The 26,596-nt window shown below is 50.4% G+C and overlaps 1 protein-coding gene and 1 long non-coding RNA gene across 2 annotated transcripts in view; one reads left to right on the top strand and one right to left on the bottom strand.

Moving 5' to 3' along the window:
• The window catches only part of CUEDC1 (CUE domain containing 1), a 76,749-nt gene that overhangs the window by 40,469 nt on the left and 9,684 nt on the right, over nucleotides 1–26,596 (bottom strand). The window lies entirely within an intron of this gene.
• LOC118502196 lies at nucleotides 8,632–10,267 on the top strand. The gene is made up of 2 exons (XR_004904891.1): nucleotides 8,632–8,781; nucleotides 10,155–10,267. It is a non-coding gene; the product is annotated as an uncharacterized LOC118502196 (long non-coding RNA).

The following is a 26,596-nucleotide window of genomic DNA, read 5'->3' as shown; positions in this document are numbered from 1 at the left end:
GACAATAATAGAGACAGCCTAGAAGCTCATCAGGAAACAAGTATTTTGTTAAGCAAAGAATGCAGGATGCAAACACATGTGTATGATGTGCTTTCAACCTCATAAAGAAAAAATGCAGAGGAAAAAGGACCAGAAGGAGACAGGCTAACCTATTAATAGCTGTACTGACGGTGGAATTCTGTGTGCTCCCCTTTTTTCTTTCTTAAATTTTTCCATAATTGGCATATAACGGTGTGATAGGGGACAGGCCATTTTTAAACATATTAAACAGTGCTCTTAAAAGTGTGGCACGAGGTCAAATGTGCCACCAAGCTTGTCCACTCTCCCTTCACAGGACCACCTGGCCTTGCTCCCTGTCCCCACGCCGCCGCCCATCCAGCTGACCCCCTCAGCACCCCAGGCCTGCTTCCTTTGATGCCTCCTAGCTTGTCTTCCCGTCTCCCTCCAGTCTTCCATCCGAGCCGCCAAGGGAAACTTAAAACAAGCCAGGGCACTTGCAGCTCCCCCGTCTCTCACAGGAGGGTCAGACCCCTTTGTTTTCCTGCATCAGCAGTCACCACACTCCAGGAGCATTGGGGTGACCTGCAGGGCTTGTCAGACACACATTGCAGGGCTCTGCCCCCAATGGTTCCCTAGGTCTGGGGTGGGGCCCCAAATTTTGCACATCCAGCAGGTTCCCGGGTGATGCCGATGCCACTCGTTTAGGGGCCACACCAGAACACTGATTCGTACCGCTCTTGTCCTCCTGGGCAAGCCCTGTCCAGCTTGCAAGACCTGGCTCAAGTTCTTCCTTTCCACGAGGGAGTCTCTGGAAACCTCAGCCAGTATTGATCTCTCTCTGCTCTTCCAGACCACCTCTAGCACTTAAAGTGTCCTGGTGGTCTGAAAGAGGGGACAGGGCACTCACAGTGGCCTTCATGAGGGCCAGTGTGGCACTTCATCACTTTCTGTCTCCCTCCATCATACCAGGCCTTAAAGGCAAAGGCACATTTCAGGGGCCCCACGTTACCCAGGCGGTATTCTGCATGTCCCAGGTAAACCGAATCTGCTTCTTTCACAGGCATCCCAGTGACACCCACTCATTCACTCACTGTCAGTCAAAACCACTTAGTGAGCACGTACTGTATGCCAGAGTGCACATGATCAAAATCTCTTTTCTTCACGGAGACTAAGAGTGAATTACAACGGAAGCACGCAGAAGGGGCTCTGGGTGGGCCCCTCCTTCAGCCCCAGAGACTGCCACCTTGCGTGTGTGCACACACACAGCTTGGCTGAGGCTCAGGGGCCAGTGCCCGCCAGCAAGCACATTCAGTTGTGGTCACACCCTGGTGTAGCCATGGTGAAGGCTTGGCTGCCAGTCGCAGACTTCATTGTTCCCAGGGAAGCCACCCTGTACTCGGGGACAGGATTTACGGGCAGATATTGTCAGAAGAACAGATGTCCAGGCAAGAAATCAGAGCAGCAGGAACAGTGGTTGTGGCTGTGCAGGCCTGGACCCCCCGGAGGGAGACAAAAGACACCGCCTCCTCATGACAAGGCGGTGAGTGTGAGGAGCAGACCCCCTGCCCTATCCCTCAAACCCATGGGGCTCAGCACTTAGGCCTCTGAAGGACATTTGCAGCCAGTTTCTCGGGGACCCGGGGCAACTTTTACTTCTGTGTGTCCCAGTTCCACTGTCTAAGCTGAAGAACAAGACGACAGAGATCCCTTTTGACAGAATGCAAGGTGAGAAGAAAGAACACTCGTGCCAATAATTATAAAAACTAAGAGCAATAATGCCACTCTGCAAAAGTAAAAGAAAGGAATTGCAAAGAGCCGGGTAGGGAAGACCCGTCAACTCCTGCTGGGGAAGCCCAAGAGGTGCACAGGCTCCCAGGAGCAGGGACCTCAGCTGGAGGGCACAGCAGGGTCTCTGGGGAGCTTTGGAAAGACAAAGGCCCGGGCCCCTCCTGAATCAGCATCCCCTGGTGCACACAATCCCCATCCTCCAGGCCCAAGCAAGTGGGATGAGTATTCTGGGTCACTCCCATTTAAGAGACACTACCCCGGCTGTGGGTGGCGAATCACCATCTGAGAGGGGAGGAGGGCGAGGCAGTGGACACAGGGGCTGTAAAGTGCCACTGGTGCCCAGAGACCAGGTGGGGAGGGGAAGGACGTCCGCATGGACGGTTTCATCCTGGAGTGCTCCTCTCTGTGGCCCCCACCCCAGCACGTTTCCCTGGGGCCTGCACCCTAATGCCTTGGCCCCAGCAGCCGCTCTCTGACCAACAGAGGCTCTTTCTTTCAGGATTCAGTCTTCAGACCTCCTCCTCCAGGAAGTCTTGCCAGATTCACTCCTTGGCTCACCGGCATACAGCCTCAGTCTGTCACATTCTTACTCCTCCTGTACAATCAACATGGCAGCCCTAAGCACATGATATCACAATCACTAGGGTGCCAGTTGGTGGCCCCAACAGACCAAACCCACCCGGAGGGCAGGGCTTTTATTTTATTGTATTTTTCATCCATTGAGCTCTCTGTCCCCAACACCTAGCTTGGAGCCCAGCACAGAGCAAGCACAGAGCAGGTCAGCACTATGTAAATTTACACTGATCGGGAAAAAGGGAGAGGAGGAAATTTTAAATCAAACAGCTCCACCAGGCCACTTCTTCAGAACTCTGGGGAAATCACAGCAAGCACTTTTTAAAGCACGCCCTAAGTGCCACAGGAAGAGTGAGACACGGGGAGGCAAGTGTGCCCACAGTGGCAGGGACAGGCAAGAGCCAGGCACTTTGGCTCCACAGCCCTTGTGCTCGACCACTCCGCTCTGGTATCTGTGGTTCAAAGAGGGAAAGATTTTTTTTTTAGTCTGGAAAAAAAAAGAGCTACCTCTGAAGTTCTTGCTCTCTGTGGCTTTGGAGTCACAGCGGCTCCATACTTCACCCTTGGGACAAAGCACCAACCCAAGGGGCTGTCCACAGGAGCAAGAGCAGGTTGTCTCTGCCACAGGCTCCCCTCACTGAGGTACCAAAGACATTGCTGCATCCGTCTGGGAGAGCCAGGGAATCCGTGGTCCCGGGCAGGAATTCTCGGAGACCAATCTAAAAATGGGGACAAGAGTAATGCCCTCCAGGGCCTTGGCTGAAAAGGCCTTTCACTCCTGTGCCCAAGTCTCCTGGTCCTCTGGTTAGGGAGCAGCAGAGGGGTGTGGCTGGCACCGCCCCCACCTGACCTCTCTGCGCCCAGGAGCAGGCCAGTGAGGAGGATGTCCCTCTCCCCCAGGGGGCTTTACCCAGCAGAGGCTGTGAAGGAAAGTAGGAACCCCGAGTGGCACAAAAGTAGGCGGGAAATAAAATGTATTCTGAGTCAACTAGAGTAATTGAAAATGAACCATATGCCAGGCACTTGGCAAGGTACATCCCCATAGTCTTTATTTAATTTTCACACCAGCCAGTGAGGCAGCTACTTTTCTCCTCGTCTTGCTAACAGGAAAGTTGGGCTCTGTTCTGCTGGAAGCAGGGAAAGGGAGGAGGCAACCTCAAAGACTGGAAGTGTTTGGCCAAGGCTGAGGAGAGAGTTAAGGGTTTCTGAGTCAAGCCCTAAAGATAATTGCTCTTTGTCCTCTTTCTTAAAGACAGACCAAATAAAATGGGATTTAGGTTAGATTCCAGAACAAACTTCTTGACTGTGAAGAGGCGTCACAGAGTTCACTTCCCGGGATAGATTCCCTGGAAGGGGCAGCTCCATCTCCTGCCTGTTCTGCAGGCAGAAGACCGGACACCTTGACCTTTACCACCACGAGAGCGTCACCTAACACACACTGAGGTCTCCTGGGGCAGCCCAGCTTCGGCTCTGGCTCCAGTCTCGAGGGAGGCTTTTAAACAATGCAAACTCTGAGGCTAAACACATCCTTTGCTAAATTTAACAAGCAGATGGGCCTACAGAGTTCAGATATTAAAATGAAGAGTTCAGATATTAAAATGAAGTGTGGAGTTCGTGGATTTAATCTGCGAGGTTAACATGACTGCGTTGAAGTTAGTCCGAGTGCGGTGTTGCTAAAAGTCTACTGTTTCCCTGTCGGATGACGCAGTTTTCGAGCCAGCAGGGACAGAGATAGCTATGGGAAGTGTGGCAGGCAAACAGCTCAGGCAGAAAGCTGCGGTCTGGGCTCCGGAAACCCCGTCCTGCATGGGGTGCCCTCGCCCACTCGCCACTGAAACACTGGGGGGCCCGTGAGGATGCAGAGCAGATCTGGGCTGCCCCCCGGCTGCTCAGGCCAACACTGTGCTTTGGCCTGGAACAGAGGGCTCCCCAAATAGGTTGTGGTTGGTGTGGAATGTAGAACACCCCAGGCAGAAGGTGGGGGAGCCTGTGGGGGCTCGATTATGAGCAAGATGCTCAGTCAGAAGAGAAGTTCCTGGTTCTGAATGTTTCATTTCAAACCAGGCTTCGCTGGTTTGAATCAGACACAGGACTGATTATGCATCGTAAAACAGTCACACGCCGACAGCTTCACAGAGTTTACCCAGATGTGGGGTTTCCTTAAGGTAAAAGGAGTTGCGTTATCACTGAGGTTCAAAGCCTCTCAACCCCCGCAGGAGAAACCAAGGCCCAGAAAGGTTAAAGGCCTCACCCTCAAGGTCCCACCAAAAAATCAGAGCTGGTGCCCAGCTCCCTCACCCAGCGTCCCACTACAGGTGGCCAGCAGTCACCCTAATGAGGAGAACCCAGGGGGACGAAGAGCGTCTGTAAACCACCGCACACTTCGCTCTGTCCGATGGCCTCATGAGGCACACCAGGTGTGACCACACAGGGCAGGCCAGGCCAGGCGCCACACCACAGGGTCCCTGGCTGGGACTGACCATAGCTCCCCACCCAGGGTGTTCCAGGACACTCCAAGGCCTCCCGTCAATCCCTGCACTGCCCGCACCTCCTCCTTTGATCCCCAAAAGAGGAGGGGGGCTGGAGAGTAAAGAATAACCTTCACTGGGCATCGATTTGCCCAAAGCAAAGGCAACACAAAGGCCGCACCTGTTTCCATGGAGACGTGATTGGCTAAGCAGAGGAACAGAGGGAGAAACACAAGCCTGTCACCACCTTCCGGGCCAGAGTGATGGATGTTGGCAGGCCAGAGGCCTGACAGGAAGACAGCGGGAAGATTAAAGGTAATCAGAAGATCTAGAAGCCTTACCAGGAGTCCTTTCAGTTAGTAGACGGGGTGGCCCCCACTCTTGAGAAAGATCCTGAACAACAACAACAAAAAATCCCAAAGAGAAATCCAAAGTGAGTGATTTATTCACCTTACAAAAGGATTCTTTGCTTGTCAAAGGGATTCCTTGAAACACCGAAACTTCTCGGTGCCTTGGAATGCTTGTTTTGTTTCACTATTTGCTCCTCAGAAACTGAGGAGGACAGGCGAGTAACTTCCAGTTAGAAGTTTGTAAGAAAAGATGACAAAATTCCTAAGGGGGAGGGAGGAGAGGTGGGGACAAGACATCTGTTTATAAGACATGGGTTGGGAGCGGCCCACAAGAAACGGAGACAGGGCGGCTTTAAAACAGAAGGGGGCCCGAGCTGAGTGCCTGTGTCCAGTCACACCAAGGGCACTGGGGCCTAGACTATGCCGAGGAGGCTGGGTAGCCCCAGGTTTCCAACAGGCCCCCCAAAGCACGGCACTCTCAAAGCCATTAGGTGAGAGCAAGCGTGGGGAGCAGCAGGGGGCAGCCCTCACCCCTCCATGGCATCAAGAAGGCCAGAGGCTGGAAGTGCTCCTGGATGAAGGCCTGAGGAAAATGCCAACAGCAGGCTCAGCAGACGGCTGGGGCTCAAGAGCTGTAACAGGAGCCTCCCGGCTTGTTCTCGCCATTCAACAGGGGACACGTATTAAGCGCCTCTTCGCACATGTTGTCATCCTGGGAACGATGCCACACACCCGCACGGCCCTGCCCTTGGGGAGTCTACCCAGGCCTGCACTCCATTTGGTCTTTTTCTGACTGTAATTCCTACAGAGGACAAAAAACAAGCGGGACAACACTATGTACTGCACATGTCATGTGGGTCCAACACTAAACGGCCATTGTCTCATGTATCCTCTCAACCACCCCGTGAGAGAGAGATGATTCTCATTGCCACTTACCGACGGGGGAGACAGGCACGGAGAGGTAAGTCATTTTCCCAAAGTCCGGCAGCTGGTACACAAACACAGCAGCCCAACTTCAAAGCCTGTGGACACCAGGCTCCATGCCTGCCACATGGGCCCACTTAACAGGGAGAGATGTGGAGGACGACAGAATGCAAGCAACTTGCACTGAAGCTGGGGCCTGACTCTGAAGACCTGCTCTCCTGACCCCCCAACGCGTTTTTGCCTTGCGATGCCTCCCCTAGGAAGGCCAGCTGGCTTTCTTGGTGGGAATGTGAACTACTCTGTGGCCACGAAGTCGCACTCCTGTTCTGAACCCGTTTTTCTGTAACAAGGAGGCATTATTACAGTGCGAGCCCCCATCATCCCACTGAAAGAAGAGGAGATGGGGAGAAACATAAGGCAGGTGTCCAAGGTGTCACCAGGGAGCCCACAGGAGAAATAGGCTCAGTCCTAGTTCTAGAAAAAGATTCCCAAAGCTCCATAGCTCTGGAGTGGGCCATGGCAAAAGTGAGTGTCATTTCCTGGAGGCATCGGGTTCAATGGTCTTCCCACCAGGGTACTCTTGGGCAACCTGGGGACTTCCTGGGGGGTGTCTGACACAGCTGGCTTTCAGGAACTCTGTCTAAAATCTCCACTTCCATGTGGAATCCTTCTTCAAATTGAGGTGATGGGAACCATCTGGCCTACCAGTTCTTCCATAATGGCTCTCCTAAATCCTTCCCAAAGGAAAGGACCACCCCTAGCCATCCCAAATGTACCCTTGTGATCTTCCCTGGGGTGTAAAAGCCACCAAAGAGACAGCTGGAGAATGCAGCACTCCTGGGAGGAGGGTAGAGCCTTACCTATCTTATCTACCCATCTGTTTATTTTAGGATTAAATTAGAAAGTAAGGAAGCTGCCACAGGGAAACCTGTTTAACACATTTACTGGAATCAAAAAAAGGAGTTCCACTTTTTCTGACCAAAAACATGATTTGGCTGACAGCTCTAACAATGAGGTCCAGCTTGGCTGATTGAGGGTGATGGTGGGCAACTCCCATAACTGCGTGGGCTGAGTTTGCCATGCTAAGGCTATGACAAAAATATATTCTAAGCAAGTATATGACATGCAATAAGCCTGGCCATGCACTCTACTTAAAGTTATGATCAAAAATTTTATACGTAAATTTTTAAATGTGTCAGGGGATAAATTTCTTTCAAAATCCTTTTAACAGGTATGGAAGCAAAAAAAGTTTGAAGTCTGTTAAGTCACTTCCCTGAGGCCATGTTCAAAAGCAGTAACTTCCATGCCACCAACAGACCCACTGGGCCACGCACGCAGGAGGTTCTCAGGAGAAGGCAGCCACAGTGTCCGTGACCAGCAGTAGACCTGGAACCTGGGTGTAAGTATGTTTCTGCTGCTTCTCAGCTGTGTGGGTCTGGTTGTCACCAAACTCTGTGAACCTCAGTTTTCCCACAAGTAAATGGGAATAATACCATAGAAGGCATATTAAAAATCCTGATGATGGCCCTGGCTGGTGTAGCTCAGTGGGTTGAGCATGGGCATATGAAGCAAAGGGTCACCAGTTCAATTCCCAGTCAGGGCACATGCCTGGGTTGCAGGCCAGGTCCCCAGTTGGGGACACATGAGAAGCAACCACACACTGATGTTTCTTTCCCTCTCTTTCTCCCTCCCTTCCCTTCTCTCTAAAAATAAATAAATAAAGTATTTTTTTTAATCCTAATGATGATGATGATGATAATGAATAATGAAGAAGTACATCAGTATAAACAGCCCCAAAGAGTAGCTAACCAGCAAGCATCTTCTGTTGGGTTTGGACAACTTCAGGGTATTTTTTTCTAGATGATGCTGATACCTGATATTTACTGAGCATTCACTATGTGCCAGGCACAGGTCTAAGTGCTTCACAGGCCCCCACTCATTTGTTCTCATAACAATCCTATGGTTATGGTGTCATTCTTATCCCCAATTTATAAGGACAGAAAACTTACATGCTTGCCCAGCTCAGTCAGCTAGCAACGAAAAGCCCAGGGGTCTGTTTGATTCCAGAGCCTGTGCTCTAATCCCTTCCTACTTGAAGTGTGGACTGCCACCAGCAGCATCTGCACCACCTGGGACCTTATTAGAAATGCAGGGTCATGGACCTGCCCGGGTAGCTTGGTTGGTTAGAGTATTGTCCCCATACACCAAGGTCACAGGTTCGATCCTCGGTTAGGGCACATACAAGAATCAGCCAATGAATGCATAAATAAGTGGAATGACAAGTTGCTATCTCTCTCTTCCTGTTTAGTATTTTTTTGAAAAGGCCCTGGCTGGCGTAGCTCAGTGGATTGAGCGCAGGCTGCGAACCGGGCATCGCAGGTTTGATTCCCAGTCAGGGCACATGCCTGGGTGGCAGGCCATGACCCCCAGCAACCACACATTGATGTCTGTCTGTCTGTCTGTCTCTCTTTCCCTTCCCTCTCTAAAAATAAATAAATAAAATCTTTTTAAAAAAATTTTTTAAAGGAAATACAGGGTCCTAAGATCCATTCCAAACCTATTGAGTCAGAATCTGCATTTTCATTTATGGGTGATTTCTGTGCACCTCCAAGCTGGAGAGTCACTACTCCAACCCACCAGTCTGGCCGAGTTACCATCCTGGTGTCATCTTGCCGAAGGTAACATTAGAATGTTTGCTTTCTCCTCGCAAACACACAGCTGGCAATTAAAGCTAGCAAGATGGTTGGGGATTATGATAATCCATCACTAACACACACAAAAAGCATTGTGTTAAAAGGGCTAGGAAGATCCACATCAAACTGTCATTAGAGGTTCCCTCTGAGAAGTGGGATGGGACTGGGAGAGAAGGTAGTCAAAGAGGCTTTCTATTTGTATTATTTGAAATGTTTAATAGAAATAAAGTAGTTGTTTGTTGGTTGTGGAATTAAAAAAGAAAGCATGTTTTAAAATACAAGTACAGGTCACTGGAAATTGACTGTACGATATGAGCTACATCTGTCCAAGGCCAGTGAAGAGTCCCTGCTTTGGGCCCTGCGAGGCCAGGCCAGGCCAGGAGAGGAAGTCAGTGGGGAAGCGCTGATGGAACACAAAGAGCACTGTGCCTGGAGTCAGAGACCCAGGTTGAAGTCCAGGCTCTGCGGGACCTCAAGGTTCTCCCTTAGCATGTGTGGGCCTGTGTCTCCTCCGCTGTAAAATGGGGGTCACCATGCATTTCACTGTATGACCCCCTTCCTGCCCCATAGATTTGGTACAGGGCCTGACCAGACTGAAATGTAGTAAAGGCCCTTATGAACTGCAAGGTGCTGTGCAACGCAAGGGCCAAGTGTTTTCTTAAAGAGAAAAGCGATGAAAAAAAGCAGTGAAACATTCACTCGCTCATTCCATTCCCTAAACACAGACAGTCCATGACTTTATAAGGAAGATACACAGAGCAACCTGGATTTAGATTCTGCAAGCCTCAGTCTGATTTTCAAATCCTTATTCGAACTTAAAAGTTAAGTTTGGACGTGGTTCAAAACAGGAGAAGAAAGGGCTATTTCTCTGTCTGGCCCATTTTCTCTGCGCTTGTCACTGGCTTTCTCTGCAGGCTCCCAGCTCCCTGGAGGTTCTGCTGCGGGGTCCTGTGGACTTCCTGTTTGGGCACAGCGGCCACACTCTCCTGCGCTTTCTATGACTCACAGGCAACCATCCCCAGCGTGGCCTCCCAGCGGCTCTTAGTGCAAAAGACTTGGGGTTCACCATTTGGTTCACTTCTCACCAATGCCTTAGGTTTCCCTGATTTTATCGTACAGCTCAGATTTGCAGAACTGGAAAGAGCAGCCAGAGTTACCCCTCGCTCCTCTGGGGAATGTGGAGTGTGGGTACGGAGAGATATAAAGTGATGTGCTCAAACTCACATAGTTACTTCAAAATAAATAGGGCTGGATCAGGTCTCTATGACCTTTGGAAATACGGCCTTTCCTTAAGATTCCTCTGTCATTCATTTGCAACTTGTCTGTCACTGACCTTGCCTTCTGTCTCTTCATTCTAGGTCACAGAGGAACCCAAGGACTAAAAGCCACTGTGATTTTCATCATGCTGAATGATCCTAAAACCACACAATCTAAAAGTAACCTTGAAACTGAACCAGAAAAGAATCCCCTGAAAAAAATTGAAAAAAAAAAAAAGGAGTCCCCTGCCAGATTTTGCAAAGAGAGCCAGGTCCTTCTAAACATTATGAGCTTCAGTTACAGCAAAATAATGACAAAAGACGCCCCAGGGCAGACAGGTCCAGCCCCATTGCTTACATGTTAAATAGGGAGAGCCCTACCACCTGTCAGGCTTGGAAAGAAGATTCCAGATAAGAACAAAGCCCTTCATGCAGAGTAGGAGCTCAAACAGCAACTGTTACCATCTTGATCATCCTCCCGAAGACAGGAGTCCAAATCTAGGGGCAAGCACGTTAGAATCGCCTAGGAAAGTGTTTCCTTTGTCTGATACTGACGCCCAGATTTATCCTCAGGGATTCTGATTCAGTGGTTTGGGGTGAGTCCTAGGAGATCAGTACTTTTTTTCTTTTAAGATACTGTTTTACTGAGATGAAATTCACATACCATATAATTCAGTCATTTAAAGTATATAACTCAATGGTTTTTAGTACATTCACATATATGTGCCACCATCGCCACAATCAATTTTAGAATATTTTCATGAAAGGGAAGGAAGGAAGGAAGGAAGGAAGGAAGGGAGGGAGGGAGGGAGGGAGGACGGTCTATTAGCTATCACCCATCTTGCTGTGGTTTATCTTTTAAAATCCTACCAATTCTTAGTGTATAATATTTTTATCATGATATCAGTGTTTTATCTTTCTAATTCTATTGACATGCTTATGGTTCTTTTAACCTATAGAGATAGGAAATCCTGTTGACAAATTTTTATACTACTGGATAAACAACGGTTTGGGTATGGAGGTCTATTGTATACACAGCTGGATTTGAGTTTTTCAAATACTTTATTTCAGACTGCATCTACCTTCACAAACAAACAGGTAAGGTGCCCACTGGGTGTCGGGCAGTGCTCAGGCACTCGGGACGGTCAGGGATGGAGCAAAGACCCTGCTCCTGCAGCTGCATTCTGCTCTGCACTTTGCTTTCTGCACACTGTCCCTGCTTGGCTGTGGTTTCAAGTATATTTTTAATAGCTCTCTAGGTGATTCTAATGGGGGCCTCTGGCTGAGAACTGTGTTCTAAATCAATGCTTCCCATCTTGACAGGTGCGGCTTAGTTGGCTGGGTGTCATCCCACAAAGCAAAAGGTTGCCAGTTCGATTCCTGGTCAGGGCACATACCCAGGTTGTGGGTTCAGTCCCCAGTTGGGGCATGAGGAAGAGGCAACCAATCAATGTTTCTCTCTCACATCAATGTTTCTCTCCCTCTCCTTCTCCCTCTTTTCCCTTCTCTCTAAAACTACATAAATAAAATCTTTAAATCAGTGCTTCTTGACCTTTAGCATGCATGCATACAAGTCTCCTAAGGATCCTGAATCCAAGTTCTGACTCAGTAGGTTTGGTGTGAGGTCCGAGATTCTGCATTTCCAACTAGTCCCCAGGGGAGGAGGCCAATGCAGCTGGTCCATGGCCTCAGGAGGAATGGCACCCAAAGGTCTCAAGGTCTCAGGGCAGATGGCTGGAAAGTTTATAAGATTCTTATAAAGGTAGTCTCAAAGGCCAGCTCTGTCTGGCCAGGCTAGAGTCCACTGCCTCCTGGAAGTGGACAGCCAATGGTATGACCTCAGACTGGGGCACAAGGACCCAGAACCAACGCCTGTCCTCAGATGACTCTCTCTTTGGCTTCCTGTTGGCTTTTTGCGTTCTAGCAAGAGCCTGCAGACAAGTGCAGCTACAAAGACTCACTAGCAAATTAATCATGACACCACACCCTGCATTCACATGGAGTTGCCTTCTCAACGCCATCCAAGGGAAAAGCCAGAAGGAAAGGGCCCTAGTTACTTTCACTTGGATGAGCGGGGTGCAGGAGAACATGGCCTGACTTGGCAGGATGTCCCAGCCAGAAGGAGCTGCAAACAATAGCAACTCTCATCAGCCAGACTCCTGTGATCAGCCAAGCACGAAAGCTTCCTGCCTGGAGCTGGCTGGGTAAGCGCACAGTTGAAGGGACTCCAGGAAACATGAGCAGGGAAGGGGCTGGCGGGCAAGTCCCTTCTGGCTTTGAGATTGGTGCATTCTGTGACCCTGCACAACATCACAAAACAGCACTGACTGGGTGCCTACTGTGTACCAGGAAATTTTACAGAAATACTTTCATGGGATCCTCACATCAACTTTGTAACCCAGGCAGCAATGCTTTCATTGGATAGAGGAGAAAACTGAGGCTCAGCGCTCGAGTGACAACAGAACTCACAGAGAACAGAGGCAGGACTGGAACCCAAACCCGGCCAATCCTTTCCACTTCCTTACATGCTGCTCGAAACTCTCACATCTCTCAGCCCTCCACTTCCCCTCTCACCAGGACAGGGAAGAAAGGAAAAAGGACAGAAATCAACAGAACTGAAAAAGGCTTTGGGTCTCCAAGAAGAAAGGAAAATGCTTATTATCATTATACTAATTATTAATCATTATCATCATTAGAAGTGTAATAAAGAGACACTGGGAGAAGAGCTTGGTGTTGCTCCTGATGTTTAGGGTGGCTCCACAAGGTGCTGGCCCCAGGCAGTTTCTAGCAGTCCAGGTCGCTGCGGTCCCCAGTCCTTCTGAGAGAGGGTGAATAGCACCTGCTGACTCCAGGGTGACTACCCAGGAGCCTTTGGGGGAAGACTGTCTGTGGGAGAGAATAACTCCAAAAACCCAACACTCAAGGAAGGAGACCAAACTGGGTCATAGCAGCACGTTCCTGGCACCTGGGTCAGCATGCCAGGCCCAAGGCTGAAACTGAGATTCAACCAATGCATCAATGAGCCCTGAGAGCGAACCTGAACCAGCATCCCAATGGCTCACCCCTGCAGAAGCCACAAGAAGTTTCTTGAAGCAATCAAAGGCCACTCCAAATGAGTGCCACACTTTCAGGACTAGGTACCTGAGGAATGAAGACACCACACCAAGAGCCCTGGACCTATAGCCCAGCCAGGTAAGGTAAGCAATGGTGGAGCCAATACCTCACTGGACAAAAGAGCAGACAGCCATTTAAAGTGGTTTAAAACCATACCATTTCATTAAAAATGCTCATTAGGTAGCATTACATGAAAACGCTATATAAAAAAGGACATAATCAGTAAGCGCACAGCTATTTTTTTTTTTACTCTATGCACATAAAAAAAGGACAGAAGGAAATACAACCAAATGTTACCTGTGGCAATTTTTAAATGATCAGAACAATCACTTTGTGTTGGAAGTTAAGCATCTTCCTGTTTCTGCAATGAACATGTAAACTACACAGGGGCAAGAGGAACACGGAGATGAGACTCTGTGTGGGGGGCAGGTGGGGTGAGGACCTGCTGTGACGGCGCACACCCTGACCCACACCAGGCAGCCCACAGCCATGATACGGAACAGACACAGCTATGATCCAGAGGCCTTAGGACAAGTAAGCCAATGGGGTGCCCTTTCCAAGGGGCTGAAATTCTCCAGGGAACATAACAAAAAGCCCACTGGCCCTTAAAATGCTCTTAAGGATTTGGGGGAAAGATGCCAAAGTGCAACTCTCTGCCTGGGGCAGGTGCTCTGCCCCAGGCAGAGAGGCAGAAGACAGCTGCCACTATGGGGGCCGATGTCCCTCCGAGACCCCAAGCAGATGAGGATTTCTGCTCACTACACCTCCCTCCACCCCAGCACAAGGATATAAAATAGACAAACTTCACCATATGGGGCTCAGGGGCCTCTTGGGAATGTCAGTGGGAGGGAGAATGGCAGGTCCCTAAGCCATGTGCAAATATGAGTAAGGGCGGGGGTTTAAAGAGTAGGAACTGCACCAGCTGTCTCGAAAAGGAAACTAATTGCAGGGGCTGCTCTGCCTGAACAAGACCTGGTACTGAGGCAAAGATGCTCCCGGGGGCCCAGCAGCCACCTGGCTGCCTGTGCGTGGCTGTCTGTGGCTGGCCCAGAGGCTGGCACGGGAATCCGTTTGGGGCTAAAGGCCTGCCGCTGCCCCCGGCTGGACAGGGAAGCCCAGGTCCACAAAGCAGCCTCCCTAGAAGTCTGCAGCATAAGGTCATGAGGCCTGTGCCCTGTGCCAGACTGGGACACTGGACTAGAATTTTCCTTGTCTGGAAATTCTAAAGACCAAAGCATCTGGAATAGTTCAACATTGAAAAGCGGGGAGTGATGTCCTCACCCCTTGAAGCTGGGGAGGGGGCAGAGTCAAATAAGAGGCATTAAAAATGAAAGTTCTCAGGGGTCCCTCACTCAGGGCTCACAGCAAGGGGCTCAAGTTCACCATCACTGACGGGGCCCCTCTTGGATGTTCTCCTGCTGCCGGCATCTCTGCTGAGACCCTGGGGAGGACTGAAAAGGCCCACAACCAAGAAGCCAAGGAGGCAGGGAGTCATGGGGGATCTTGTGCCTGGTTTGCAGTTTCCTAGCTGGGGGGTTGCAGGCAAGTCCCTCACTCCCCTGAATGAGGGGCAAGTGATATCCATCCTACCTACTGCATGAAAGACGTTTGCAGAGAAAATGTATGGGATAGTCCTTCTAAAAACTATCCAACTCTAAACAAATGGAAGGTGTCATTATGATTAGTGGGGTGTCATTATGATTAGTGGGGTGTCATTATAAAGTGGGAGCACTTTGCTTCCCTTTCATGACAACATGCAAATGAGAAGCGAAATCAAATGAGCACATTAATTTTTTTCAGACCATTCACTGATCTGCTCTAAAACAGGATCGGAGAGGGCAGCCTCAGGAACACAGGAAACTGGGCTCAGAGGCTGCTACGGGCCACACGGGGCCGGGAACCAGGGGGAGCGGAACGGCTCAGGGAGAAAGGGGGAAAAAAGGAGTAAACAAAGCCAATGAAACCGGGGAAGAAGTAAAAAGGTCAGAACCGAGATTCCTCCCTCCTGGGAATGAGCTTCATCCCTGAGAAAGAGGCCCAGATGAAAGGGAGGCGCAGCTGGGGGAAATAGGCTGCGAGAACAGAAGGGCGATTGTTCCCCAGGACAGACCGGGCCCTGCACCCGAGCAGCCGGCCTGCACTGCTGCTTTGTGTCCTAATGTAATTAAGGGCCCGGTGGGGGCCAATGTTTGGAATCCTTTAACTCCTCCTCCTTCTCACACAACAGCTGAGCCAGAGCGTGCGGGGGTAACTGCGGGCGACTCTGGGTTTCTGAGCAGCTCAGCTAAAAGGGGGCATCACGGGCAGGCGAGCCAGGGCAGCAGGAGGCGAAGCCCTCATTCAGGGCTTGTGAGGCACTTCCTCCTCCTCAGCACTGTCCCCAGGAGTTCCCTGAAGCCCTGCCACTGCCCTGACCCCAGTTAACACGCCCACTAATTGCTGGGGTTGCAGAGAATCTGAAAGCCGGAGGAGCAAAAGAGTCAGAGTTAATTAAGGAGAGAAAAAAAGTCTGCTTCTCGGTTTTTCATTTCCCTCCTCCCCACACGCTCTGGGTCGGCGTCTAGTTTCAGGGAGGCTCCGGAGGCAGGGATCTCCATGCCGGGAGCCAAAACCAACAGCAGCACATGGAAATTATTGAGCAGGAGCAGCTGCAATTAGAGGGCTCCTAGGAGCCTTGCCCCGCAGCTCTCCAACCCTGTAAATCTCCCAGAGGTATGGTCAAGGGGTCCACTCCCCTCCCATCCAAAGAAAAGCCTCCTGTTCCCAGAGGGCAATGGGACATTCAGCAGGCTAAACCACAATAATGCAACATAAGCATCTGACCAATGTTACGTTATTTAATCTCACAACTACCCTTTGAGGTACTTTACTATTCTTATCCCACTTTACAGTCAGGGAGACTGAGGCTTACATCTGACAAGTGCGTACCCAAGGTCAGCAAGCTAGCAAGTAGCAGAGGACTGATTCTGTCGCCTGGCACCCTGACTCCAAAGCCTGTGCATTTAACCCCTACCATGCTGAGGGTCACTCAGATATTCTAGTAGACTAGAAGCAAGCCTTAGGGAGCTTACAACCTGATAGAACGTTCTTAGCCAAAGGTCCTTCAGGTTTTGATGAGACCCCTGGACCACTCCCTCCCCTGAGATCAAATGCACAATTGAAGGTGTTTGTGTGCGCATGCACTTTTCAGGCTGGAAGAGGCATGTCAAAGTTCTCTTTAGGTTTTCCAAGGGGTCTGGGATCCAAAAAGAGGTTAAGAACCGTGGCCAACAGGGTTTGCCAAGTTGACTCTAGAACACAGAACTTCTGATTTGAGTCCTCTACTGTTTCACTTTGCCTCTTTGCTTTGAAGAACAGCCAAGAGGGCAGCCCGAACGTCTCCAGAAAGGGAGGAAAGGCAGTTCAGAATCTGGCAACTTGGCACTAAAAACTCACCCAGCCTGCTTGGGAGAGGGCACCGGGAGACACACTGTGGGGGAAGGGAGGGAAAGGGTGACAGCTGGGCCCTGCAGGATAAAAGGGATTTCCTACAAGGTGTTTATTACTTCTTTCCATCAATTTACAAACAATTTCCATCATTGTCCCAATTTGGATCCTGGATTTTTCTTGGATCTACATAAAGGAAAATTCATTACCAGAAGCCCCAAACCATCAGAAAGTAGTGTGTGGGGGGGGGGGATTTTCTATTCCCAACTAATTTGCACAGTTTTAAGGCTATTGTCTGTCTCGAAACAAAAGTATCCCTTAACTGAGACCACTGCCCTCATTTTCAGATGCTCCGAGACAGCAAACAATAGCAATGCTGCTGCTGCCCACTCGTGACAGCCAGCATCATTGAAGGCACATTCTGTGCACAGGCTCCATGCTTTCCCCACATTTATCTCATTTAATCCTCACCTCAGCTCTAGGAGGCACAGCCATTATTATCTCTGACGTCCAGAGGACAAAATTAAGGCCCAGAGAAGTTAAACAGCTGCCCAAGAACACATAGCAAGTAAGCGACAGAGCCAGGATTTAAGCCCAGGTCAACCTGACCCTAAGAGATGGGGCTCTAGACCAGGGCCACTAAGAGTGAAACCACAGACCATCCGCACACTACCAGTTATGGGTCCTTTAAGTATGGGGGGAGCAAGGATTTAAAGACATTTCTAGCAACTGGACATTGCTACAGCCTCTGAGCACGTGACCATAGACTTCCTCTTTGGACAGATTATACACGTAGACCAGTTCGGTCGCTGTCACCCTTGTGCAGATTGTGCTCATTGGGACCACATACGAGAATGCATGCCCAAATGAATGAAGACAACAACCTGTCTTCCACTTCAGGTAGTTTGAAAAGCGTTGTTCCGAAGAATGCTGCAAAGGCAGGGGCATGCAGCGCACTCACCCGAGGCCCCGGCGTGCAAAGGTCTCTGGCACAGCGCTTCTTGGACCTGAATGTGCACACAAACCACCTGGGGATCTTGTTAGAATGCAGACTGCCTTGGGCCTGACACCTCCATTTCTAGTCTGGTGAGGCCGGTATGACAGGTCTGGGACCAGACTTTGAGCAGCAAGGCTCTGATTAGACAGATGCACTGGGGCAGGTGAGGCCGGTGTGGGAAACTCCACTGGGCTCAGCGCACAGACAGCCCTTCCCACACACCTTTTCCCACTGCGGCCTGAGAGCGGGATGCCCAAGGGCCCTTTCTGCCTGAGTTGAAGAAACAGAAGCACTGTCTGTCCTAAGGGCTTGACAGAAGGCAGAGAAAAGTAGCTCAGGAGCATCTGCAAACATCCAGAGGGATCCACCTGTAACTGTACCTGAGGAGAGGTGCTCCGAAAACCGTTCCACCTTGACCCTGCTATGCCAGACCACAGCGGGGTCTTGGACAGCGATGCCCCGGGAAGATCACTACACACACGTGTTGGGATAGCACTCTTCTTAAAAAAGAAGTGAGTGCCAAGAAACCTGAGAGCTAGAAACCTCTGAGGAAGGGGCACAATGTGGGTCACTCCAAGAGGGCAGAAATGGCCCCTGCTTGCCACTCCTGCAGCCAGAACGGGCCACAAACAGATTACCTCCAAAAGGGGACAGTCCCTACTTCCCCCAGATAACCTTCAGATTACCTGTCCTGTTTCCTGGAAATTCTTGGCAGTAGAGACCTTCCTCCTTATTACCAATCTCAGTTTCTCCTAATGCAACTTCTCAATACAAGGACTGAAGGACTATGGACTCATTAAAGAGGCAAATATCAGTAAAAGCCCCAGATCTCCTTTTCATTCAGGGGGTTCCCTCATCCATTCATGTATGGAGCAACTGCCACACTCCAGGCACCATCAGAAAGTGGGCATATAGCATGGATTCAGAAGCCCAGGGCCCTCTTCTTCACTTCCCTAAGAATCGGGGAATCCATGACAGAAGGGGCCACAGCGCTTTAACTAAGGCAAAGGGCACCACCTGTTCCTGGAGCCAAAAGGAAAGTGAACTCACATACCCACCGGCTCAGGGAAAGTCGGCCTGCGGGTGGGACGGGGCATTTGAAGTTGGTGGCACTAGACGGGGCTCTTGCACTTGACTTACACAAGGGGAAGAAAGGCCCAAGGGTCACTGACATACACAGCAACTAGTCAGAGGGGCTTGATGTCCCAATCAGAAATGCCTGCACAGGATGACAGCCCAACTCCAGAGGGCATCAGGCTGAAAACCTCCTCTAGATCTCAGATGGCTTCCATGAAACTGCAAAGCTTTCTCCTTTGCAAAAACCAAATCACAGTCTCCTAGCTCCCAACTCTGCCATGGGCTACTTCCCTACCTAACGACCCCATCCTGCTCCTCTCCACCCAAACACGCCCTTCCCTCTCTCAGAATTAAAACAGATCTCCAGGCACTAAAGCAGGGTTTCTCAACCTTGGGCACTAATGACATTTGGTGCCAGGTAATTCTCTGGGGGTTGTCATGTCCACTGGAAAATGTTTAGCATCATCAACCCTGGCCTGTATCCACAAATGCCAGTAGCACCACCACCCCCAGCTGTGACAACCAGAAAGATCTCCAGATACTACCGATGTCTCCAGGGGGGACAAAATCATCTCCCAGCTGCACCTGAGAAACACCTGGGAAGCTTATGAAACTCACCCAATGCCTGCGCCTCACCCCACACACATTCTGGTTCTGGTCCCAACTCCACAAGTAAACAGGAATGTCTGTCACTTTAGAAGTTCTTAACGTTCTTGTATGGTGTTGGCTAGGCCATCCAGAATCTCTCCAGAAGCAGGAACTAGATCTTCTTTCTGTCCTCTCTCCACAAAGTTCTAGGCAGTGGTCCACAAGGTTCCTCCCATTTTATGCTAATCAGAAAACTTCAGAAAGTTATTGAGCCTCCCTCACCCCTACTTCAGATGAAGAAGCCACTTTAAGTAGCCCGAATTCAACAGCATATGACAAGGAAGAATTTACAAACTTCCAAATTTCAAAGGGCAAGGGGGTGGTGACAGAAGAGAATGATTTTGGTTCTGGTGTCCAACCTCTGAACAGGGCCCCCTTCAGGATCTCCCTTGGGTGCAAGGCAACTGCCGAGTGGCCAGGGTGCCAGCTGCGTACACTCACGCTCATTGAGCCCCACACCTCCTGACCAGAAGGGAAGGCATGAGGCTGGAGGTCAGCAACTGTGGATGAAACTCTAGTCCGCCAAGCTGGACACTGCTGGTTTCCTCGGGTTGACAGTGATGTGAGAATACTTTCACGCAGACCCGGAATCCGCTCCTTCCTGAGCCCAAAGTCCAGGATCTTTTCCCACACCCCCCTTAAGAATGCCCAGAAGGATCTAGAGAGTTGACCGAGAGGGGCCTGGCCAGCGTGAACAGATGGAGTCAGGTCTATGTCCTGCCTCCCCTCCTCCCCACACCTGAGGCTGCCCCCACGTGCCACCTCTTCAAAGACAAAGAGGAATGCAGTGTCAAGAGAAAAGATGGGGTTACTAACCCCTACCTTCCCTAAGAACTGGAAATGCATTCAGCACTCACTCATTCGGTAACAAACATGGAGAGAATACCTTGTAAGTGACCTGAGTGCTTAGAGAGCAGACATGCACCCTCCCTGATGTTTCTACCTGAGTCAGTGCAAAGACAAACCAATGGGAGGGGAGTCCGGGGACCAGGCTCCCTTGAAGACAGCAAAGGCTGTTCAAGCTCTCACGTCAGCTTTCTCACCACAATTCTCTGGCTAATACGTAAGAATGCACACTGACAATCTGGTTGCACTACATTTAATGAATGATGTAGAGTTTCTTCTGAGATTATACTCATTTGATCTTCATTGACAACAGGACAAACCAGCCTTCATGATCTGCTCCAGGTGGCCCTGGCTGGCCAGCTTGTTGAATCAGTCTAGGTGCCCAGCGGGACAGCGACTTTTTTCAAGCTTCCTTCCCTCCCTCAGTTACCCGAGCACGCACACACCGTTGCCTAGAGACAGAACACATTCCTGATGCTTACGCTTCTTTTCATTCTCTAGAACCTGGCGCTTTGGAAACGGGCCTCCAGGAAACATGCCCGAAGCAGGGGAGAGGAGGAGAACCCAGAGTGACATTTCCTCACAACAGGCCCCCACCCCCTCCCCCTGCTGCCCTCCCTTTTCTCCCCAGGGTTGAAAGCCCCAGCAGGCTGGCACTGAAGGGCTCTCACAAGGAACAAGGCCCCTTTTGAGAGCTGTGTTTACCCCAGCCCAGGGCTAGGGTTGCCATGGCCACCAGCCACCTTGGAAGCCGGGAGCCGGCCTCAGGCCAGGAACTAGCCCTGACCTCCTTCTAGGGGACGCTACTGTACCCCCAAACCCCTCTCCTGAGCCCCTGCAACTGCTGGAAATGCTGATTTTTTTCTTTCCTATTTCATTTCATTTATTTTATTTTTTAAATTTATTTATGGAATGTACTGGGCTGACATTAATGAAATGATAAAGGTTTCAGGTGTACCATTCTATAATACATCATCTCATCTGTACACTGTCTTGTTGGAAACACTGATGTTCATCAAGTGCTCCGCTGAAAACATAATCCTGAAGGGAATGAAAGAGGATTAAAGCTCCTCCCAGAGCCGTCCTCACGGCTCCCCAGAGAAAGGCCAGGCGACCTGACCTGCCTGCTGCCTGCTAAGGGCAGAGACCTGGGGGCCGGGCTGAGAGAGGTGACTGGCCAGCGACACCAGCCTCCCCCTTGGCCCTGCCTCCTTGCCCCAACCCGTGCGGCTGCTAATGGCGATGACTTATTTATGTAATTCATTATCGCTGTGCCCAGGAGCCAAGCAAGGCCCAGCGAGACCTGAGCAGCAGAGGCAGGGCAAGGCAGAGGGCCAGGCCTGTGTCTTGAGGGCCCGGGAATTCAGCCCTCGCTGGCCCCACATTCCTCCCTTGTCCTTTCCCCCAGGAGGAGCCAGAGGGAGCCGAGCCTCTAAATAATTCAGCCCTCAAATTGCTCTGTGGTCAGGAGGGTTCCTTCATTTATTTTTTAACTCTCCAGGCTCTGCAGTTTCACAGCAGGAAGCACTTGAATCCCAAACCTGGACCTGGCTTTCGAGCCAGACTGAGGTGAAGGAGACACTCAACTTCTAAGTTTCTCCAGTCATCTGGAATTCAACAAATTGCTGGGCCCCAGCCACGGTGGCTGGGAAGCAGATGGGGCGGTGGGAAGAGGGGCCGCAGGCACCCGGGGCTGTGTCTGCACGGCCACTGCACCTCGCAGTGCGGCAGCCTGCTAGGCTGGCCTCCCTGTCAGCAGTCTCCCTGACCTCCAGCTTCCTAGCCTCTCTCAGGCTTCCTCCTGCAACCCCCTCCCCGCCCCAACCCCTATCCAGCCCTCAGGTTTGCTCTAAGTCCCACAGGGCCGGGGCACAGTATTACCACACAGCTGCCGGGCCCCAGAATTGGCCGGCTTGGCCTTTTATTAATAATCTGATTATTAATTAGCTGCTATTAATTGAACACAGATGTCATATAATCCCCACAATAACCATATGAGGTAGGACTACAAATATCCTCATTTCACAAGTGCGTAAACTGAGACACAAGGAAGTTAAGAAATCCCCCTAGGTCATTCCGCTAGCTGATGAAGAACAAGAATTCAGGCCCAGCTGTCAAATTCCAGACCCCATGCCTTCCTCCCCACATTACACAGACACATGCAGATGTGCACACACAGAATCTGCAAAGAGCAGAACTAAGCCCAGAGAGGTGAAGTAACTTGCCCGTAGTCACACAGTCAGCTGGGGCAGTTGGTTGGACAAGTGCCATAATCAGGGCAAACATCTTTCCACATCACAGTTTCAACTACAGAAGCTTCCATATTTATCCAAGTGAGAGCAGACTCCGGTGCTCCCTTTTTTACCGTGTAACGGTCTAACGGCCTGTAAACCTAGCTGGACCACTGGCCGTGCTCCGTGCTAGTGCCACTCCCCAGGCCCTTGCTCCACCACCCTCCAACAAACAGCTGCCCTGCCTCCACCTGGACTTTTCAATTCTCTCACAGAGCATTATAACCTGTCCCACCTCCCTATAGGAGAGTACAACTTCCAAGATTCCTAAGGAGAAACCCCACACCACCATGCCAGCTCACATTTATGTAGTTTTCTTACAGATATTATCTAATGAATATGAGGTGAGCTTGGGTACTTTTTTGAGGACTGCCTCTGGTCCCATTCACAGGGGAAGGCCCCCCGCAAGCCCTGGTGGTACTATAGGCCATACCCTCCAGGCTGCAGCAGATTGGACCAACGAAAGACAGCTGACACAAATGGGCCAATCAAATTCTTTCCCGGGGAATTTGCATCAAGGTTCTGAGATTTTGTTTTGTCCAGGATGCGGTGGGTGACCGCCATGACGTCTGGCGCACAGCTGCAGAAGCGGTGGTGCCCTGCAGCTCCAGGCCCTTCGAAGGTCAGTCATAGTTCCTGCCTTGGTTCTTCCATTCCCCTGTGGCTTAGGCTGGTTTATGTTACTTGCAGTCAGTAGAGTCGGAACTAAAAGATGGGCTGGATTTATTATCCTCCTTTTATAGATGAGGAAAGAGGCTCATGGAGGTGAAGGGACTACATGAGTGTCACCTGACCAACATGTCATACAGGAGAGCTTCAGTCTCTGCCTGCTATGTGACTTTCTTCCAATGCCATCCCATGCCTGCTTCCCCGGATTACAGGAAGTGACAGGTGTTCCCTTCCGGTAAGTGTGAAAACATGCTAACTGAGGATGAGTGATTAGCCAGAGGCACTCCAAGGATGCAAGCCAGGGACGAGAAATACAAAATCCTCTCCTTGAAACCATCAAGCCCCTTGCCCCTCTACATTTCCCAGTGTCCCTGGCAGCTAGGTTGGAGTGGTGTGGCTAGGTCTGGCCGATGAAACAGAGATGGAAGAGAGAGGTGTCAGTTCCTTGCCAATGCAGTCCAAAGCCAGGGGCTGCCTTGGTCTCCCTTGTCCCCTCCTGTGGTGTAACCTTGAAGGCCCCATATTTCTCAAGGTGCAGTGCCAGGGGGAGGAGGACGGCCCTAACCCACATCAGACTTCCCATGAGCACAGAGTTAATCTAGACTGTGTCAAGCCACTGGGATGGCCAGGCCTGATTATTAACACAGCACAGTCTAGCCTCTCCTGGCTGAAGCGGACCAATTACTCACCCTGGGCCCTTCAGCACACTGCTCTGGTCTGCAGGATGCTACATTTGTTTGTTTAACATCCACTCGTTGGACAAATATTTCTAGAGCACCAATGCCAGATGGTGTAATGGGTACCCCCAAGAGCACAGAGTAAAAAAGACCTAATCCTTCCCTGTAAGATCCCTATCTGACGACACCCAGGCCCCACTTTGGGACTAAAAGGAACAGTTGTATAGGCGTGAAAGCAGGACCTCCCACCCTGCCCCTAGCTAAATTGAGCCTGGAGAAAAGGTAAGCTGCCAGGAGACAAAGACAGCTTGTCCCAGCGACTCTAGGAGGGTGGCAGCCAAGAGTGAATTCATACCAGGCTTTCACACCCTGGGCTCTACCAGCTCACCTCCTGCCAGCCTCATGGCCACACACAGTGTTGCCCTCACCCAGGGCACAGAACAGAGGAGACAGGGCGTCAAGCAGGAGTCATCAAGACAGCAGGTGGCAGGTAGAAAACAGAAGTAGTGAAAGGCACAGCTCAGCTGACCTCACCCTTCTCTACAACAGAAGTCTCTCCTCTGGGACTCATCCCCCTGCTTAATTTATTTTAGCCCCCAAGACCCCAACAACTGAGCTTTTCTCCCCTTGCCCCACATAGTTAAGGACCAATCAGAGAAAACCACTCTGTCAGGAACTGCTGTCTCACTCCACTCTCTTTTACCCCAAAAGCTGGATGCCAGTTAAGCAGGCAGGGTTGCCATCCATATACAGTGGTGTGGGCTGTTCCCTGCACTAGATGCCTGCTCGAAGGGGTCAGTGGGGCTGGAATCCGGCCCGTGCTCTGCTTACCCAGCTATGTACCAGGGGAAGAGGTCCCTTCTTTCTAGCACACAAAAGCTGTGGGCTATATGCCATAGCCATACAAGCACTGGAGCTGGGGCTCTTCCATAAGGAGTGAAGTTCGGGGGTGGGTGAATGGGAATTGACTATGCTAGTCTCTCTACTTTTGTGTATAGTTGAAAATTTCACAACAAAAGGTTAAAACTAAAAAACGAAAAAAGTATCTCACCCAGGAAGTGGCTGTGTCATTTGGACAAGTTATAGGTGATTCTCCAATAACATGGTCATTTTGTTCAAGATCATTTCGTTACAAGGTTGATGAGATGCTGGAGAAACTTACCTCTTGTTTATATCAATTGGTCTAGTTATCTGTTATTCTGCCACAGTTCCAAGAACCTGTGGATGATGTTACAGTACATTATGCTAAGACTGACTATACTTTACCCCTTAGCTCTCGGCCTCACCTCCCATATCTCAAATGACCATAATTCTAGGCTCACAGTATTGGTATAAAGACTCAATTAAATTAAGTGAAATGCTTGACACAGAGTACATCCTCTTACAAACGGGAGCTGTTGACAGTAGCTGCTGCTGATGACTCGGGGCAGGAAGGAAATTGAGGCAGAAGAGGGGCACAGGGGCATTGCTGAGAAAAGCAAACGCCCTGAGAAATGTGTGCCAAGAAGCCAGCGGGAATCTGAAAACACAACCACCCTATTAACACGCCTACGTCGGGTTTCCAGGGGGCTGGTGAGATGGAGGGAGTTTTCTCGCCACCCCTTCCTCTGAGGCCATCTTTATGCTCCCGAGGGGACCCCAGCCTCAGGTCAGAATCCAAATTAAGGTCCACAGAAAGGTCAGAAAGAATAGCTAAGAAAAGGATGTGCTCCCCAGCTTCCCAGCAAACTCGGAGAACAGAGTAGCTGGTGGGTGGGGCTTGGTGGGCAGGAAGCCCTTGCTCCTGGAAGTCTCCTTTCTGGAGTCCCAGAAGAGAGCCAGACGTCCCCAAAATGTCCCAGGGGTCAAGCACCAGGCACAGGGAGGGCCCCTGCCAACTTCACTGGTCAGAGCATGAGTAGCCAGCCATTCACATCTCCGAAGGTCAAAGGCTACTTTTGAATTGTCTATTTTTATGTAATACATTTTTGCATTAGTGTCTTCAAAATTATCACTGCTGTGTGTGAATTTCCCCAGGGGTTTGTTAGTAGAAAATGACACACTGCTATCCATTTCCCCTAAAGGTTCATGCCCCAAACCTCACAAGGATGGAGAAGGCTGAGGGTGGCAGTGACAGGAAGCTGGGACTCCTTCCCAAAGGCCCTGGAGGGACCTCACCCTTGGCTCCAATCACCAAGGGCCTGTGTGTCGGCCTGGACTCTGCCCCGGGAGGCTGACACCGGAGGCTTCTGGTTTCGGTCAAATGCCATCTCGCTAGCTCACTGTCTCCTTTCTTTTTTCTCTTCCAGCATGAAAGCTAATAGGGTGATTCATTCTCTTATTAAGTCGAACTCATGAGAAAAAGGGAAGTCACCCAAGTTCCCAGTCCTCTCTCTGTTGAACACAAGCCTTTGCATGGCTCATCCCCATGTGTGCTTCATAGAAATGCAACAGCAGAAATTCCACTAAAAAGCCCACCCTTCACCTCTCTTTTCATGTCCCACAAATTCACTGCACTTGGCGGTTTTCTAAGTTTCTAAAGCTGTCACAGCGGAGGGTTGCGTTGGGCTTTAAAGACGGGCTGCCAAATAAAATGTGATAGGAGAGGAAAGAGACACGTGGCCCTCAAATCCGCAGACAGAGCAATCCCTCACGGCAGATAGTAAAAACCCTCCCAAGAAAACGTCCTTCTCTGTCCCCGCTGGCTCTCTTCAGTCGTCCCAAACTTAGAAACAGCTGTTTCCCTATAACTCCAAAAAAAGCTCTCATATGCTCCATCTCCTCATTCTTTCCAACACTGTGATCTGTACACTTAATCTA

Source organism: Phyllostomus discolor, chromosome 8 (genome assembly GCF_004126475.2).
Source record: "Phyllostomus discolor isolate MPI-MPIP mPhyDis1 chromosome 8, mPhyDis1.pri.v3, whole genome shotgun sequence".
Lineage (NCBI taxonomy): Eukaryota > Metazoa > Chordata > Mammalia > Chiroptera > Phyllostomidae > Phyllostomus > Phyllostomus discolor.
The sequence above is the reverse complement of the archived record's forward strand: the minus strand, read 5'-3'. Positions and strand labels throughout refer to the sequence as shown.